The sequence below is a fragment of the Oryctolagus cuniculus genome, chromosome 7 (assembly GCF_964237555.1).
Source record: "Oryctolagus cuniculus chromosome 7, mOryCun1.1, whole genome shotgun sequence".
Taxonomy (NCBI): Eukaryota; Metazoa; Chordata; class Mammalia; order Lagomorpha; family Leporidae; genus Oryctolagus; species Oryctolagus cuniculus.
Genome location: NC_091438.1, coordinates 112175371 through 112194029, shown reverse-complemented (window position 1 = coordinate 112194029; position 18659 = coordinate 112175371).

Sequence of the window (18659 nt, the reverse complement as noted above, 5' to 3'; positions counted from 1 at the left end):
CTGAGATACAAATAAAATCACACCTCTTAACGTTGCAATTAATTGACATGGAATTCATTACCATTATTAAAAGGAAATAAAGTATCTCCAAATTAATATAACACTACTTACAAGACTTCTAAATACTAAAACATAATGAAATACAATAATTTAAAAACTAGTATGCATGTAAATAGAACATTGGCAAATATGAGGCTCATGTGCATGGGGATTTTATTACATGGTAAGTGGCATACATTTGAAGGAAAAATAGATCCACAAGTAGTGGAATTAGTGGTAATAGATACAACCTGAGAAAAAATGGATCATTACCTCATATTTCAAGCCAAAATGAGTTCTAGAAGTATTAAAATGTTTAATAATTTAATGTGAAATTATCAGAAATTTAGAAGAAAATAAGTAATTTAGCTTAACAATCTAGGAACATTGCATTGCTTTCAAATAATAACACAATACTCAAAATGGATCAAGGATCTAAACTTAAGACATGAAATTGTCAAATGACTAATGAAAACATAAGGGAAACACTGCAAGATGTTGGCTTAGGTAAACATTTTTTGAATAAGACCTCAAAACCATAGGCAATAAAAGAAAAAGTAAATCAATGGGATAACAGCAAGCTAAAAAATTTCTGCACAGCAAAGCAAACAATTAACAAAGTAAAGACACAAAGCACAGGATGGTATAAATATTTGCAAACTATGCATACAGGATTAACACCTAAAACATACAGGGAGCTCAGAAAATTCAGCCAAAACAAAACAAACAATCCAGTTAAGAAACTGGTTGGCTAAAATCATTTCTTGGAGAAAGGACAGTCTCTTCAACAAATGTTGGGGCCAGAGCTGTCACATGGTGGGCTAAGCCTCTGCCTGCAGTGCCAGTATCCCATATGGGTGCCAGTTCAGGCCCCAGCTGCTCCTCTTCTGATCCAGCTCTCTGGTATATCCCAGGAAAGCAGTAGAAGATGGCCCTAGTTCTTGGGCCCTTGCACCCACATGGGAGACCCAGAAGTTCCTTACTCCTGACTTTAGATTGGATCAACTCCGGCCATTGCAACCTTCTGGAGAGTGAACCGAAGGATGGAAGACCTTTCTCTCTGTTTATTCCTCTCTCTGTCTGCAACTCTACATATCAAATTAATTAATTTTATATTTTTTTTAAAAATGGTGTTGAGAAAATTGGATCTACACATGCACAATTATGAAACAAGACCCCTACCTTACACTTCATACAAAAATCAACTCAAAATGGATCCAGAACCTCAATCTGTGAAGTGTTGCCACCAAATTACTAAAGGAGAACATTGGGGAAACTGAAAGACATTGGTACAGGCAAAGATCCCAGAAACACAGGCAATAAAAGCAAAGATAGACAAATGGGATTCCATCAAGCTAAGAAGCTCCTGCAGTGCAAAGGAAACACTCAACAAAGTGAAGTGCAATGGAAAACATGGGAGAAAATATTTGCAAACTACACAACTGAAAATGATTAATATCCAGGTTCTATAAAAAGCTCAAGAAACTCTACAACAAAACAAACAACATAGTTAAGAAATGGACAAAGGAGATGAACAGGCATTTTTCAAAGGACTAAATATAAATGGCCAGCTAACACAAAAAAATACTCAGGATTATTGCCATCAGGTAAATGTAAATAAAAGCTACAATGAAGTATCACCTCACTAAAATTAGAATGTCTATTATCCAAAAATCAAAAAAATAACAAATGCTACTGAGTTGTGGAGGAAAACACACTGACATACTTTTGGTTGAAATGCAGATTAATTCAACCACTATGGAAAACAGTATGGCAGTTCCTCAGAAAATAAAAAAAAAAAATAATAGATCTACCATATGACCTAGCTATCCCAATCCTGGGAATATATCAAAAAACATGAAATCAGCATGAGTCGCATGCACTCCCATGTTTCCAACAGCGCAATTCACAATAGCAGAGATATGGAATCTACTTACATATCCACCAACTGAACACTGGATTAAAAAAAAGTGGTATATTTTCTTGATACTAAACAATGTAATATTACTCAGTCATGAAAAAGAATGAAATATTAACATTTGGAACAAAAATAATATAACTGAAGATCATTTTGCTAAGTGAAATAAGCCAGACCTAAAAAGACAAATATTACCTGTTTTTTGCTTATTTGTGGATGTTAACATGTAGAGAGAGTATAAAACTATAGCATATCTTTTGTTGTTTAGTTATAAATATTGCTTCACAAAATCATTCCATGTTAATGACAGTATACTCTTCTTTTCCCACATTATCGTCATTATTAAGCTCTTATTCAGTGACATTAATATCTCCATCTTCAAAAAATAGTATACACTTGTATAATACTTGCAGTTGAAGTGAATGTGACAGAATGTTTTAAAAAAGTAAAACAAATTTTAAATGTAAAAAAATAGAAAAAAGAAAAAGGTATATAAAATACAAAATCAAAGTATGAGCCTTTCTGCTATAATAACAATGTTTTATTGGTCTATCAGCATCTTTTCTTAAGAAATCATGAAAGTCCTTTATTTATCTTTAGGCTTAAGTTTTGCTTCATCAAAATAATTTCTAGTGCTTCATATTTTCTTTATTGAGATCTTTGATTGTTCAGAAAATAACTAATTGATCTGTTTATAAGACCTAGGATTATTTTCTTCAGCTATGTAAACTTGTGTATTTTAAATTTTTTTGGCATCTTAGTTAAATAATTATTGTTTTACAGTGAAAAATGTAAAAAGAGGAAAAAGAAATATGCAAGGATAGTCCAAAAAATAATTGAAAAATGATTTTATGTAAATATAAAAATTTGAAATGCACATATAATTTTTGCATAATACACATTTTCCATAAACTTTTTGATGGCCCCTCATTTAAGCAAGATATAGAAAATATGTATCATATCCTATGCTTTATAAAAGGAAAACAAGAGAATAAAATACACTTCGGTGCATATTTACTTTTACATGCAGAGACTATCCTTGAGGGCTACACAAGAAACCAGTACTACTGTTCATTGGAGGAGGATTTCTGAGTGACAAGGGACAGGTGTCAGAGGAAAACTCCTAACTACTCACCCTTTGCTACTTTTATATTTTACATCTCATGAGCCTATTGCCTTACTAAAATATATGCTGAATTACAAACATACCTCCTAGACAAAATTGCTCACGACCTCTGGGCTTACTCAGTCCTGCTCACAAATGCCAACTTGTCTCTCATGCCACCAGGTGTCACTGTTGAAGGTTGAGCCTATGAAATCTATCAGATTTTGGTCCAATCCAGCCCTGTACAACCTCACGGGGCAGGAGTCATCATAATTATTTAGACCCCTAGGTTCACCAAGGTCACAAATGCTTGTTTTAATTATTCATTTGAAAATATTTACAAGTGCCTATTAGGTATCCAGTGTGTGCTTTAGGCAAGAGGACATAGTGGCTTATATTGCCAGCTGAGGAAGACAGAAAATAAGCAAATATCAAATATTCATATATATGTATATATACACAAATAAGCAAATGATCAAATATGTATATATGCATATGTATGTATGTATATGTGCATATGTATGTATATATACAATTGAGAATATTATATATATATGTATACATTACATGTGATAGAACATTAAAACCTTGAGGAAGCTGGAATTAAAACATTTGTTTTCATGCAAGAAATTTTTAATTCCATGAACAGATATTCATAATGTATATTTTATTTTATTTTATTTATTTATTTATTTATTATTATTTTTTTTTTGGACAGGCAAAGTTAGAGAGTGACAGAAAGAGAAAGAGAGAAAGGTCTTCCTTCCATTGGTTCACTCCCCAAATGGCCGCTACAGCCAGCACACTGCGGCCACGCACTGCGCCAATCTGAAGCCAGGAGCCAGGTGCCTCCTCCTGGTCTCCCATGCGGGTGCAGGGCCCAAGCACTTGGGCCATGCTCCACTGCCTTCCTGGGCCACAGCAGAGAGCTAGAGGAGAGGAGCAACCGGTACAGAATCCGGCGCCCCAACTGGGACTAGAACCTGGAGTGCTGGCACCGCAGGCGGACGATTAGCCAAGTGAGATGCAGCACCAGCCTCATAATGTGTATTTTCAACAAACCATTTGAAGTACCTGCATATATAAAATATTTGAGATGGTGATAGATGCAAGAGAGAATTTTAAGATAAGACAAAGAATATTAAGCAAGGCTGGGTTTTCAGGGAGCTCTTGTCTATTCTAGGTGGGTGGTTTATGGAAAGCTCCACAGGTGGAGTGCTATCTGAGACCTGAGGGAAGCAAGGACACAACCACTGTAAGTATTTTCGGATAAAAAAGCCAAGGCAGTGAGAATAGCAGGTAAAAAGCTCTGAAGTCAAAGCATGCCTTCCACAGCTGAGAAAGAGCAAGGAGGTCAGTGGGGCTGAAGCAGAGAATCTAGTACAGAGTAGTAGAAACAAGGAATGAGAGGTAAGTGGGGACCAGATCCCCAAAGGGTCTTAGATAACATGTAAGGACTTAGACTTTTACTCTTAGCAAGATGGGTGACCAGGGGAAGTGTTTAGCAGAAAAGATCAATTATTTTATTGTGCCTATTATTTTAGTGGACATGTTGGGTCAGATATACATGCCTGGGCTTTGGGAAAGAGATAGCAGGTACAGATGTAAGTCTACAGTTGATCAGATTTCTCTGTCCTCCAGCTGAATTACTCTTTGGGATCAGGAGGTTCTTTGGAGTCCTTGCCAGTACATCTTGGCCAGGTCTGCTCCACTAAGCCAAGTTCCCTAACTTCACATCAGTGGAAGCAGGTGTTTGGATATTTGTTCCTTTATCTCAGAAAGCAAATTGATCCTCTCCAGCTGAACAATACAATTCTCAGAGGGTATAAGAGGCAGAGCTGTGGCTAAATCACACAAATGTGCCCACATGAGTACATGTCCTGTCTTCTGGGATCAGAGACAAGTGCATACTCACCTTCATTGTTAACTTTTCTTTAACCAGGAGGGGACCCTTAATCTCTGAACTAAAAAAGTCTGCTTTGCCTGCTGAAACACAATCATAGAGAGCTGAATAGCACTAAAAACTTATTTGTGCTTCTGTCCCCTGGGGTGGAATGAGGTGAAAAGGTCATATCAAGATGGCCACTGAGGTGAAAAGGTCATGCCAAGATGGCCACTGACAACAGAAACTGCCTGGCAATAGGTCGTGATTGGATGGCTTCGGAAGCCACGTGACAACAGAGGAAACCACATGACAACAGAGCCTGACTGACAGCAGGCCGTGATTGGATGGCTTCAGAAACTGCCTGGCAACAAGAGCCGGACTGGCAACAGGCTGTGATTGGATGGCTTTGGAAACTGCCTGGCAACAGTCTGTGATTGGTTGGGGCATAGACCGCCCCTTGACCAGACTGGCTGGTCTTGACTATATAAGCTGTTGTACTAATTGAAATAAATGAGTCTGCGGACTGCTCGCCTCAGGCCTGCTTTCATCCGACTCCCGGGGTCTGTGTGGTGACTCCGTGCCTCTTGCCCCACCACGCTCCTCCTCTCAGAAAGGAATCCACTGCAACATTGTTGAGAAATCAACTGCAACAGTCCCCCATGACATTTCCAGGACCTTTGCAAACTTTGGTAGGTTTCTTAAACAGTTTCCTGTCATTATCCGTTCTTCCTCATGAATGGCTAGACTATCCACCTGCTCCTCTTTAAACATACACACCATCTACCTTGAAGTCCCCAGAATCAAGGAATAGTTTTCCCAGTAAGCAGCTGAATGGCTGGAGAAGGTCATTTCACTTCTGCACACCTCGATTTCTTTACTCAGTAAAAACAATCCCGCTAAGAGATGGGCAAAGGGCATAGATAGTCATTTTTCAAAAGATGAAATAAAAACAGACATATGAAAAAATCCTCAGGATCACTAGCCTTCACAGAAATGCAAATAAAAACCACACTGACATTTCACCTTACCCCAGTTAGAATGGCTACCATACAAAAACCAAAAAATAATAAATGCTGGCAAGGATGTGGGGAAAATGGTATCCTAATCCACTGTTGTAGGAACATAAAATAGTCAACCATTATGGTAGACAGTACAGAGATACTTCAGAGATCTGAAGACAGATCTACCATGTGACCTAGGCAAACACTCCCAGAGATTTACCCAAAGGAAATGAAATCAGCATAAGAAAGTATTATTTGTTGCCCCCATGCTCATTACAGCTCAATTCACAGTAGCTAGATACAGAATCAATCCAGATTCATCAACTGACAACTGTATAAACAAAATGTAGTATATATACACTATGGAAGACTACTCAGCCATAAAAAAGAGAATGAAATCCTGTCTTTAGCAACAAAAAAGATGCAACTGGATACCATTATGTTTTAGTAGACTAAGCCAGTCCCAAAAAGTTAAATATCATATGTTTTCTCTGATATGTAGTAATTAACATAGAATTCAAAAAATGTATAGGAATGAAACAGATATCTTGTGATTTGATTGTTGTTTTTAACCCTTGTTTATACTCCTGAGAACTGAGAACTGTGGTCATCCTACTTTTTACTTGAATAATATGGTTAGTGTCGCATTAAGCCTGTGATTATAGAGTAAACTGAAACTGTGTATTTGGCAAAAATTAAAGAAAAAAAAGAAAGGAAGGGAGGAGAGTGAGTGGGGGATGGAGTGTGGGAGGGAGGGAAGTATGCTTATCTTCTTAGAATTGTACCTATAAAATATAAGCAATTTGTTCTCTTTATATTAATAAAAATTTTTAAATAAGAATTATTATCTTTATGAATTGAGTGACTTATATTTTTATTTATATCTTTCAATTGTTTTTACTTAAATTGATGATGAAGAAGAAGATGCTGCTTACCTAGTGATACCCTAGTGATTTAGAGAATTTTCATGTTCTTTTCAAGACAATAAAGAAAATATTGATAAAAGAAGATGGAAAGTGTGAAAGCAGTGTAAAAGGGAACATCAAAAAGTTTGCAGAAAAATTATAATAAAACGATAAATTTATTTGGCTACAAAATATTTTTGAAATAGTGACAGTTTTTTCATTATACACATTGCCATGCACTTTTTGAAGAAGAAATTCATTTACATGAATTTCACCATTTTTGGACCAAAATAAACATTATTTAATTTCATTTTCTTTTTTTAAAAGATTTATTTTATTTATTTGAAAGACAAAGTCACAGAAAGAGGCAGATACAGAAAGAGGTCTTCCTTTTGCTGGTTCACTCCCCAGATGGCCACAACAGCCAGAGCTGCGCCAATCTGAAGCCAGGAGCCAAGAGCTCCTTCCAGATCTCCCACACGGGTGCAGGAGCCCAAGCACTTGGGCCATCTTCTACTGTTTTCCCATGCCATAGCAGAGGGCTAGATTGAAAGAGGAGCAACCAGGACTAGAACTGGCACCCATACGGGATGCCAGCGCTTTTGGCCAGGACTTTAACCCTCTGCACCACTGTGCTGGCCCCTCATTTTCTTAATACTTTTTGAAGTGCCTTTATGTTATCATGCACTTAGTAGAAATAATATATGTATTATTACTATGCACATGTCAGAAAGGCTATATTATCATCATTACTAACTTGAACTGCTCATTAATCAATTATCTGTGTAATTTTGGGAAAACACTTAACCTCTCTGAGACTCTAATTGCTAATGTGTGAAATGCAGCAATAATAATTCTATTCATGGGATTGTTAGAAGAAATACTTAAATGTTGGGAAAATAAGCACTTAATACTAGATTAGATACATTGACAGTCACACCTAAAACTTGATAAACTGAAATTTGCACCATCCAGGTGCAAGGCCTGCTGATGTAGAGCAGATGGAGCATCATGGAGGAGCAAAGTCACCAGTGATGGAAAACCAGTGATTGAGGTGCAGAAGCTAAGCTTAAGCTGAAGAAGGTAAGTATAATGAAGATAGATTCACACTTGAAATAGTGGTATTTCATCCATGTCAAACTAGGACCAAGCATGTATCAAGTTGGTTTGTACTAGGAAGGGTATAGGACATAGTGATCCAGAGGTAGAGTATTATACAAGATAGATTAGGGTTCCTGACTATGTAACCTCAGTTCCTGAAACTTATTCCTCATCCATAAGAAAACAGATTGTGGTGGTAAGAGTTGTTCACCAGAAGCCAGTGCTGTGGTCCAGTGGGTTAAAGGTCCAGCCTGTGGTGCCAACATCCCCTATGGGTGATGGTTCAATTCCTGGCTGCTCCTCTTCCAATCCAGATCTCTGCTGTGGTCTGGGAAAGCAGTAGAAGATGGCCCAAGTCCTTGGGCCCCTGCACCTGTGTGGGAGGGCTGGAAGAAACTCCTGGCTCCTGTCTTCAGATCAGCTCAGCTCTGGTCATTGCAGTCATTTGGGGAGTTAACCAGTGGAATGGAAGATCTCTCTCTCTCTCTCTCTGTCTCTACCTCTCTCTGTAACTCTGTCTTTCAAATAAATAAAACAAATCTTTAAAAAAAAAAAAAGGATTGTTCATCAAAGCCCCTGTTCAGATCCCCAGTAGATATCTGCCTCACTGTGGCATCAAGGGAGCTGTCCTGAGAGTTAGGATACCATGGAGAAAAGTACTCCAGCCTTGGAGAGAGACCTATCTTCAATCCTAGCTTGGACCTTGCTTATGTGGTTTGGGACAAATTTCATGGTCTTTCTGAGCCCAAGTTTCCTTGCCTACATATAGGGAATAATAATGATTTCTGAGATAATGGAAGCAAAACTTTACTACAATGACCAACACAGGGTATGCACCCCAAAAAATACATGGTGACTCTTTGCCAGGCACCATGCTGCATATTGAGAATATAAGAGTGGACAAGAAAACACTTCATGTCAGCTTTCACATGAAGACAGGTGCCTCACATCTCCACTGCATATCTCCTCTCATCTCTTTGGTGCCTGAGTGATCCCACCCATGACAAGTTTCCCCAAAATGATCCCCTCCTCCCTGGCCTTTGCTAGCCAAGCTCTGTTTTGTCAATAGTCCTTTAACTACAGCACCTAGAATGGAGACAACATCCAGGCATGGTGTGGTCAACCTGGATGTCATCAGTCAAGAATCTGGCTTTGGCCATAATACTTTACTTCAGCTAATGCAGCCAACATTTCCATTAGTTTATTTATTCCTGTAACAGCCACCAAAGAAACTACAGTGGAGCTGTTGAACTCATTGGTACAGTGCATAGCCTGTGAAAGTATTCAGCTATTTTAAGCAAGCTTAAAAATAAAGAAGCCAAGACTTGTACGAGCAGCCAAAGTGGAATTGTGGAGCAGGGAGAATTTCCTCTCCCTCCTTAATTCTGGAAGCAGTCAGGATCCCTCTAAAAGTGTGCCACAAAGAAGATGGATGCTTCCATCTAGCAGAAAAAGCATTAAGGGACTAAAAATAGAAACACCTAACCAAGAAGATATAAGCTTGAAGTGTATTTTAAAGGCAGACTTCATAGTAAAGTTATCATTAATTTCAAGTATCCTTTTCAAAAGCTCCTAAATCCAGCCAGACACCCTTCTACAAAGGCGGCCTTCTATGGATGCATCCAGGTAAACCAAAGGGTCAACAAAATGCAAGTCCAAGACAATCAACAGGTAGTTACTGCAACCTCAGAACAATCCCCTTTTAAGATTAGAATACGGCCCTAGATTCATATTATTCTCTGAACACTCACAGGGACAGTTTTCTGCTCTTTGATTTGTGTGCCTAGGTCTGAGCATCAGAGGCCTAAGGAATCACAGCTGGATTAAAGAGATGAGCTTAACTGCAAAGTCACATTTTGTTTTATAAAAGGAGCTCAAGCATCAACGTTTGAATGGCTGAGCACCTCTTTAATCAAACCAAGCTGCTCAGTCCAGGGCTTTGTAAGTGAGCTAATTAGTATTATGCCAGAGACTTACCTGGTTAATCAAATGATTAATCATTCGGTAGACTTCATTTTTCTTGTTTTCTGGCTGTCTTTGGCTTCTGTATTTGGTTTTTGTATTTTTTTTTGGAAATTAGCATTTTAATAGCTGGCAGTCACCATTCAGGGTAAGAAAAAAAATGGCATTCTCCTATTTTAACCATTTTTTGTCCAAACAAAAATGAGACAGAGGAATTATTTTCTGGGACTACCTATGGCTTGACCAAGCAACATTATATTATTCTGAGGACTTGCGTTATCTTCTAAGGGGGCAGAAGAGGATTTGAAGTGGAGCAGAGGGCTTAATACTGCTTTACATACACAACTCTGGTTGGAGAAAAGAGCTCTGAAAAATCACATGATGGCAATCAGCACTTTAGATTCCCAAGTTTCTTCCTTTTTGTTATTTAATTTTTCACCATATAATTTCTGAAGAGACAAGAAGGTTAGCCATTTTTGCAAACTCTAATATGGGGAAGAAAATGCATATGTCACACTGCTATTGAACACAATGACTAACTGAAGTTTAAGTGCATCATAAATGCTTTCTGAAACGTGGAGCGTAAAAAAAGACTAAATGCAGTCCTCTAACTAAAATGGTCATTTCAAATGAGATTCTTAATACGTCAGATGTCCAAACTGTTAAGAAATTCAGTTATCTTGGAGCTGGCATTGTGGCATTGCAGGTAAAGCTGCTGCCTATGATGCCTGCATCCCATATGAGTGCCAGTTGGTGTCCTGGCTGCTCCACTTCTGATCCAGCTCCCTGTTAATATGCCTTGGAAGGAAGCAGAAGATTGACCAAGGGCTGGGGTCCCTCCCTGCACTCATGTGGGAGACCCAGATGAAGCTCCTGGCTCCTAGCTTCATCCTGGCCAAGCTCTGGCCATTGCTGCCAACCGGGGAGTGAAACAGCAGAAGGAAGATCTCTCTCCCTCTCTCTCTGTTACTCTGACTTTTAAAGTAAGTAAATAAATCTTTTAAAAAATTCAATTGTCTTTCAAAAGATGATAACATAATGGTCTAATTTTAGTTTGCTCTGTTAAAATGATTGTTACTCATAAAGACATGTAAATAGCTAAGAACTATAATATATTTATTAGTTACCAGAAAGTCCACCATTATGTCACTACCATCACCTGTGACAATCTGCCCTCCTAGACTGCTTATGTGATTCATCCACCTGTCCTTCAAAACCTGCAGGTCTTCACCATGTACCTTAGGAAAGTATCTTTTGATGGTCCAAGGGCATCTAAACTGGATAACAACAAAACCACAATTACAGCATTTCACACACTAATTCCTCTTCTTAGCTGCTTCCCATGTTTGCACTTGAATGTAACTTTTGGATAGAACATTCCTCATTGCCACACATGTGAAAATTTCTACATGCACTATAGAAAGTAATCAAAAATGTCTTTTCTAAAGGACAGTGTACCTGGATTCTGAGAGAAGGTATCAGTTGTCTAAGTGTTAGTGGGCCTCCATCCTATAATACTAGCAAGTCATAGTGCTTTCAGAAACAGCAATATTTCTAGTAGGAATTTTTCAAACTATGTGACTTACTGTCTCTTTAGATTTCCTAATCTTGTGCCATGGTAAGCCCTGTTTCTGAGGATCCAGCAGCTCAGGATTAATATGTGAGAGAGAGACAGTGGTGTGCTGCGTATGTGTGTGAGTGTGTGTACGCACGTGCTTGGGTCAAGGAAGAGTTGAAGTTAATAGATGCTACTAGGTACACTAAGCCAGCACACATTTCACATTTTAAGCAAGGAGGGATCTTTATGACTGTAGGGCAAATGGAGAAAACAGGGTTGAGAAAGTGACTTTAGGGATGATATTTCACTCATTATTTCTTTTATAGCCACTGTGCCAGAATAGCCAGATCTTCTACAGACCTATAATACAGGAAAAAATTAGTTCTTGACACAAAAGCTTTATCAATAAGACCCATAAAATGGATTCTTTCACGAATGTGGCTAAGTTAAAGTACTCTTTAATAACTAGAAAAAAAAAGATCATCAAAACCAAGAGTGAAATAAGTCAGACACAGAAAGATAAATATTGGATGTTCTCCCTTATAAGTGGGACCTAAAATTGAATTTAAAAAAGAAAGAAATATCTGAAGTTGAAAATGGATCTTAGTAAAAAATAAGAATGGGAATAGGATGGGCCTGTCTGTGCTATAGCTGGTAGAGCCACCGCCTGCAGTGCCGGCATCCCATATGGGCACTGTTTTGAGTCCCAGCTGCTCCACTTCCAATCCAGCTCTCTGCTATGGCCTGAAAGCAGTAGAAGACGGCCCAAGTGCTTGGACCCCTGCACCCAAGAAGCTCCTGGATCCTGGTTTCGGATCGGCCCAGCTCCAGACGTTGTAGCCATCTGGTGAGTGAACCAGTGAATGGAAGACTTCTCTCTCTTTCTATCTCTGCCTCTCTATAATGCTGCCCTTCAAATAAATAAATCAATCTTTAAAAGTGGGGGAAATAGGAGAGGGAGGACAAAGAAGGGTAGGAATGTGGTGGGAAGGAGGGTACGGTGGGAAGGAGGGTACGGTGAGAAGAAGCACTATGTTCCTTAATTTGTATATATTAAATGCATGAAGTTTGTATACCTTAAATAAAAGTTTTCTAGGTAAAAATACATAAATAAAAAAATTCTAAAAATGGTCAAGTTTTCAGTTATCTGCAAGCCTCCATAATTATCTTTTTTAAATGCAATCTGATCTTAGTCTCCATGATAAACTCAAGCACCCATAGAATTGCTATGTGGTTGCCCATGATATTTTCATACTACTCTTCTCAGCCTTGTTTCCACCATTCTTCCACCCACACTTTCTGCTTCTGGATCATATGAACCTGAATTACCAAAAATGTAATGGCATTTTGTCTTCACTGGACTAACACAGGGTCCTCAAGTCTTCCCATCCAAGTAAATTCCTGGACTTTCGTAGGCAGATTCTCATTCCTAAACAATCCACTCAGGCAAAGCTCTGCACCTGCACCTCAGGCCTTTTGGTACAAGCTGACCCTCAAAATCACACTGCAGGGCACACAATGAAGGTTCCATAGCTTGTTTTTTCTTGCTCTGCCAAACCTCACCCTTTGGAACCCAAAGCCTTCTTTGCGCCAAAGCTTCAAAAATTTGGAAATCATCACATGCAAGACATGACTGCAATCCCGTATTTATAGCAGCTCAATTCATGAAAGCAAAGATATTGAATTATACTATATGTCCATCAACAGATGAATGGATAAAGAAAATGTGGTATATACATGATGGACTATTATTTAGCCATAAAAAGAAAGATCCTAACATTTGCAACAAAATAGATGGGACTAGATATTATTATGCTAAGTGAAATAAGCCATACCTAGGAAGACAAATATCACGTTTTATTTTATATGTGGAAGTTAATATATAGAGTATAAAAAGTGTGTGAATGCCAAATAATTTGGTATATAGTATTAAATATTGCTTCACTGTATTATACCATGTATTTGACAATATACCCTTCTTTCTCCACTTTATGATCATTGTCGTGAACCTCACATTTTATGATATTAATATGTTTTCTAGAAAAACAGTATAAATGTATGTGTATAATATCTACATATGAATTAACTATGGCAAAATGTTAAAAATTGTTAAATATTAAAGCCAAAAAAAACCCTAAAAGCTAAAAAATTGACAATATTATAGCTAAAAAGAAAAGATTATCTCTATGCTTTTTGTGTAAATGTCCAAGAAAATATGCATTTTACCCAAAGTTAGGACATGTTTAAACAAAGCTGTTGCTTCTATTTTTATTTATGACTTGTGCTCCCTAAGATACACCCTTCAAAATCCCTGGGGGAGCTGGAACACAAGTCCCAAATGGCAGCCAGAGAGGGAACCCGCTATCCTCTCCCTAAAACCTGAGGTCACTGTACTGCTTCTCCAAACATACCCAAATGTGTCTATCAGGATCCCACAAGTGGGAACATCACAATTCTTTCTTAAGAGGAGCCTCAAAATCCCCCAAAATAAAGTTCCTTCAGGCACAACTTAAAGTATTCCCAACATTCTCGGATTCATCTGGACCTGTAAGCAGGTATGGGCCATGGCCAAACCAAGACATCTGAATTCATTGGTGTGATGGGAGAGGAAAGTATGTGCACAGAGGAAGTATTTGAGCCACATTTCAAAGAAAACTTTGATTTATGCAAACACCGCAGCAACGATTCTTGAAGAGGAAGCGTGACAGAGAAAATGGTCATTACAGAGGCCAAAAAAAAAAAAAAAATGAATCCATTTTAATCAAAACTTTTAAAGCTATAAAGAAGAATATACTCACATTCTTCAATATCATGTTGGCACATGGTAACAACTCAATAAATATTGTTGAATGGATGGGTGAATGGGTGAACTGTTTCATTTTCTTTAAGTTACTTAGATTTGGCTCTGAACTGCATTTGCTAAGAACAAGGAGGGTTCAATTTTAGTTACTTTTGAAAAGGATTTACTTCCCTTCCCAAAGTCTTAAATACAACTTTGAAAATTCATGTGTTGTCCAAAAAAGTAAGGAATTACTTCTTAGTGTCACTGTCCTTATGGTTGTCTGTTACGTATATGATGCTCAGCTGGGCAAAATTCTCACCCCCCCCCATCCCCATCTGCAGTGGGCTCAGGGGTACTCTCACTACAGTCCTCCCTGTTTAAAGTAGGTTCAGCTATAGAACCAACACCTGCTCCACATGCCTCAGTTAGTAACAGGCACAACCCTCTTATATATGTACCTTCATAATTGGTGCTTTATACATGAATGCCATGGATCTCAACCAGGTATGGAAACAGCGTGAACACTAACTAACCTTGCCTCTGCTAAAGAAAGGGAAAGCCATTCTTTCACCTCCAGATGAACCCTTACTAATTTTTTGAACCATAGCATTGGCCTCTTTCTGTGAGTTTATAAACCTCCAATAGAATTATATGTGTTTTTCCAGGTGTTTCACAGCTTTTAACCTTGACATGAAAACTATGAACAATCTCTTTGACAAGAAATACAAACTCAGAACAGAGAGACTCCACTCCAATTATGTTAAGGAAGAGGAAGCCACCTCTTGTTCTTTTAAGTCTTTTAACCAAAACAAAACCCAAAATAATGTGGAAGAATGTTGTTTTGTCCCCACTGTCACACTAATTCTAACTTCCATGACACTGCAGATAATGGTCCAAGAAAAATCTGAATAGTGAGCCAGGGCTCATTACCATCATCAACCCACTTCTGCCCAACATGGTTCCCCTTTCTCTTATGTAAAAATTGCCCTGTGCACCTCCCAAGACCATGAGGGAGATCAAATGAGAAAAGGAATGTTATGAATGCTAAGGGCAAAGAGTGTGTGCTACTGTGGCCCATGCCAAGAGTCAGCAGATCTCTAGATTAGCTGTGCTGATCGCCTTTGACTCTGAAAAATAGTTCCAGTGACCCTCCTGGCCTTGGAACAGGTGTACCATTTCTTCCTGGGTTAGTTATGCTATTGTCACCATTACTGCTACAATTCTGGAGAGAGAACGGGCCCTAGTGGTGACCCACAAGAAACGCCAGGCAGAAATGCAATCCCCGGGCCATTTGTAGGGTAGAAAAGCAGGTTGATCACCTGCACAGTGTTTGCCATGGGGGCTGAGGCCTGAAAGGCAGCTTTGTTCAGCCACCAGGTGAGCTGCAAGAAGAAGGTGCTTCTCTAGGCACTGCCTCCAGGACCTGCACAAAGCACTCATTCAGAGACCCATACTGGCTGTGTCCTCTAATGCTGCCTCTGACTTATTGGGTTGCCTGTACAGAGATCATTTCCCCATCTGCACACCGCCCCCCCCCCCCCAAGCATTGACCCCACCACTGCACAATGCCACTCGGAGGGCACGGGTAGAATATTACATTCCACAGTGAAAAGGCAATGCTCAGGCCAGAGAGACCAGGCTGCAGTTGAAGACACTCCCCTTTCACCACAGAGTTCTCAGTGTCCCTGCAGACAATAGGCCTCTGTGCAGCCCATCTCCTAATGCAATGACTATTTCCATGTTTTCATCTTTGGAAACTTCAAACTGCCTGGTCCCCAGGAATGGCTGTACAAGGAAGCATTTGTCTCTCAGGGAAGGGGGAAAGGTGGTAAGATGTGTCCCTTCCAAATAACACCCCAGCCAGGTTTGGTTTTCCCCATATGCAATGCCAGCTTTTCACCAGTTTACTTTTTTGTTCACTGAAACAGCCAATATTTACAGACCACCTGTCTTTGCAAGATGTCCCATAAGCGTTGGAGGGCCTTAGAGAAGAAAATGAAAAAAGCTGTCCTGCACTCAAGCAGATAGTATACAAGGACCTGAAAAAGAAATTTTGTAAATACATTTTTTTAAATGTTAAGATTCTGGGCTGTTTTTTTTAAAGTTTTTTTAAAGTTTTATTTGTTTTTATTCAAAAGAGAGAGATGAAGAGACAGAGACTCAGAGACATCTTCCATCCTCAGGTTCATTCCCCAAATGCGTGCAGCAGCAGGGACTGGGCCAGGATCCCAGAGCTTCATCCTGATCTCCCAGGTGGGTGGCAGGAGTCAAAGGACTTTGTCAATCCTCTGCTGCTTTCCCAGGTGCATTAGCACGGAGCTGGATTGGAAGTAGAGCAGCCAGGAAGCAAAAGGGTGCCCATATGAGATGCCAGTGCAGTGGGAAGCAGTTTAACCCGCTGCACCACAGCACCAACTCTGTGAATAGATTTTATGCTAGTCCTCCTTTCTCCTACTTATTTCCTCACCTGAATTTTGCATCCTAGTCCCTGAATCCCTTCAGGTGTATGAGAACAAATATCAAAATGTTGGGATTCCCAGGCACTCAATTACTAGTGGAGATCCAAAATGGTACAACCTCTCTGGAGAATAATTTGACAATTTATTTTAAAATCAGCACATATATTTACCTCTCAATCCATCAATATCACTTCTAAGAATTTACTCTGAAATTATACATCTAGTAACATTAACTAAACATGCATAAATTTCAGTACAGCACCATTCTTTTGCAAGATATCAGAAATTACCCAAATAACCAAGAATAGGAGATTGGTTGAGTAACCAATGATATAAACACACAATGGTGCACATTGCTGCTATAAACAAGAATGATGACTTCTATATATGGACATGAAGAGATTTCCAGAAGTTACCATTAAGTAGAAAAAGCAAAATGCAAAATAACACATAAAGGTTTCCAAGTGTTATGTGAAATAAAAGAGGAAAATAGCAAACATAAAATCTGGGGTAGCGTTGTGGTGCAGTGGGTTTAGCCACTGCTTGTGGTACTGGCATCCCATACTGGAGTGCCAGCTCATGGCCTGGCAGCTCCACTTCTGATCCAACTTCCTACTAATGCATCTGGGAAGACAGTAGAAGATGACCCAAATATTTTGGCTCCTGCCACTGATGTGGGAGACCTGGATGGAATTTCCAGATTCTGGCTTTGGTCTGGTACCAGCCTAGCTATTAAGGCCATCTGGGGAGGGAACCAGAAAATAGAAGATCCCTTTCTCTCCCTCTCCTCTCTCTCTCGCCCTCTCCCTCCTTCCCCTTCCCTCACTCTCCACCTCCTTCTCCCTTTTTCTCTCTCCTTTTCCCTCTCTCTCTTTTAAATAAATAAATAATCTTTTAAAACACAAAATCTCTACTTATCATCATTAAAAGAAAATGAAAAGAGAAAAAAAGAACAAATCAGTAAACAATTAAGTTAGTCACCAACAGGAGTGTGAGACCAGGAAGAAAGAAATGTGAAAGGGAGTGACACTCCTCAATACTGCTGTTTATATAGCTTTGGCTTTTCAAAGCCTGTTAATGTACTATACAACTGAAGCAAAGCAAAATTTAACCAATATGGATGAGAAGGGAAAAAATTAGAAAACAAACCATATCAATTCAAGAGTGTCTCAAATGAATTACATAAGCTCACTGAAGGGAGAAAAAAAAAGAGTGGGGTGAGTGTTGTGGCATGGGTTAAGCTGGCACTTGGGACACCCACAAGCCCTATCAGAGCCTCTATCTGAGTCCCAGATACAGCTCCCCATCAATGCTCCTGGGAAGCAGCAGAGGATGGCAGAAGTGCTTGAACCCCAGGCACCCATGTGGGAGACCCAACTGGAGTTCTGGCCTCCTGACTTCAGCCTGGCCCGGGCATTGTTTTTGCAAACATATTAGGGGAGTGAACCAGCAGATGGAAGATCTCTCTCTTTCACTCTCTCACTCTCTCACTGTCTCACTGTCTCACTCTCTCTCTATCTCTATCTCTATCGATCTCTATATCATCTCTATCTCTCTATGTGTGTCTCCCTCTCTTTCAAGAAAAATAAATAAACATTTTTAAAAAAAGAAAAAGGAGAAGAGTTCTCCACATGACACAAAAATACTGCATTTTACTGCCTTGAGTCATCACTTGGTAACTGAAGGGGCTTGGTTCCAGGAACACCTTTTCTCCACCCAATACCCAACCCCCACCTCAGATAGCAAACTCTTTCACTACTCAGCTCCCTTATATAAAATGCCAAGAGTTTTAATGTAATTTCTGTACATTCCTCCATATCTTTTGTGATTACTGATAATAACGGGTACAGTGTAAGTGTCATGTAAATAGTTGTTCTGCTACAGCATATTAGGAATAATGACTGTCTGAACACGTTAGGTACGGATACAATCATTTTAGGCCTA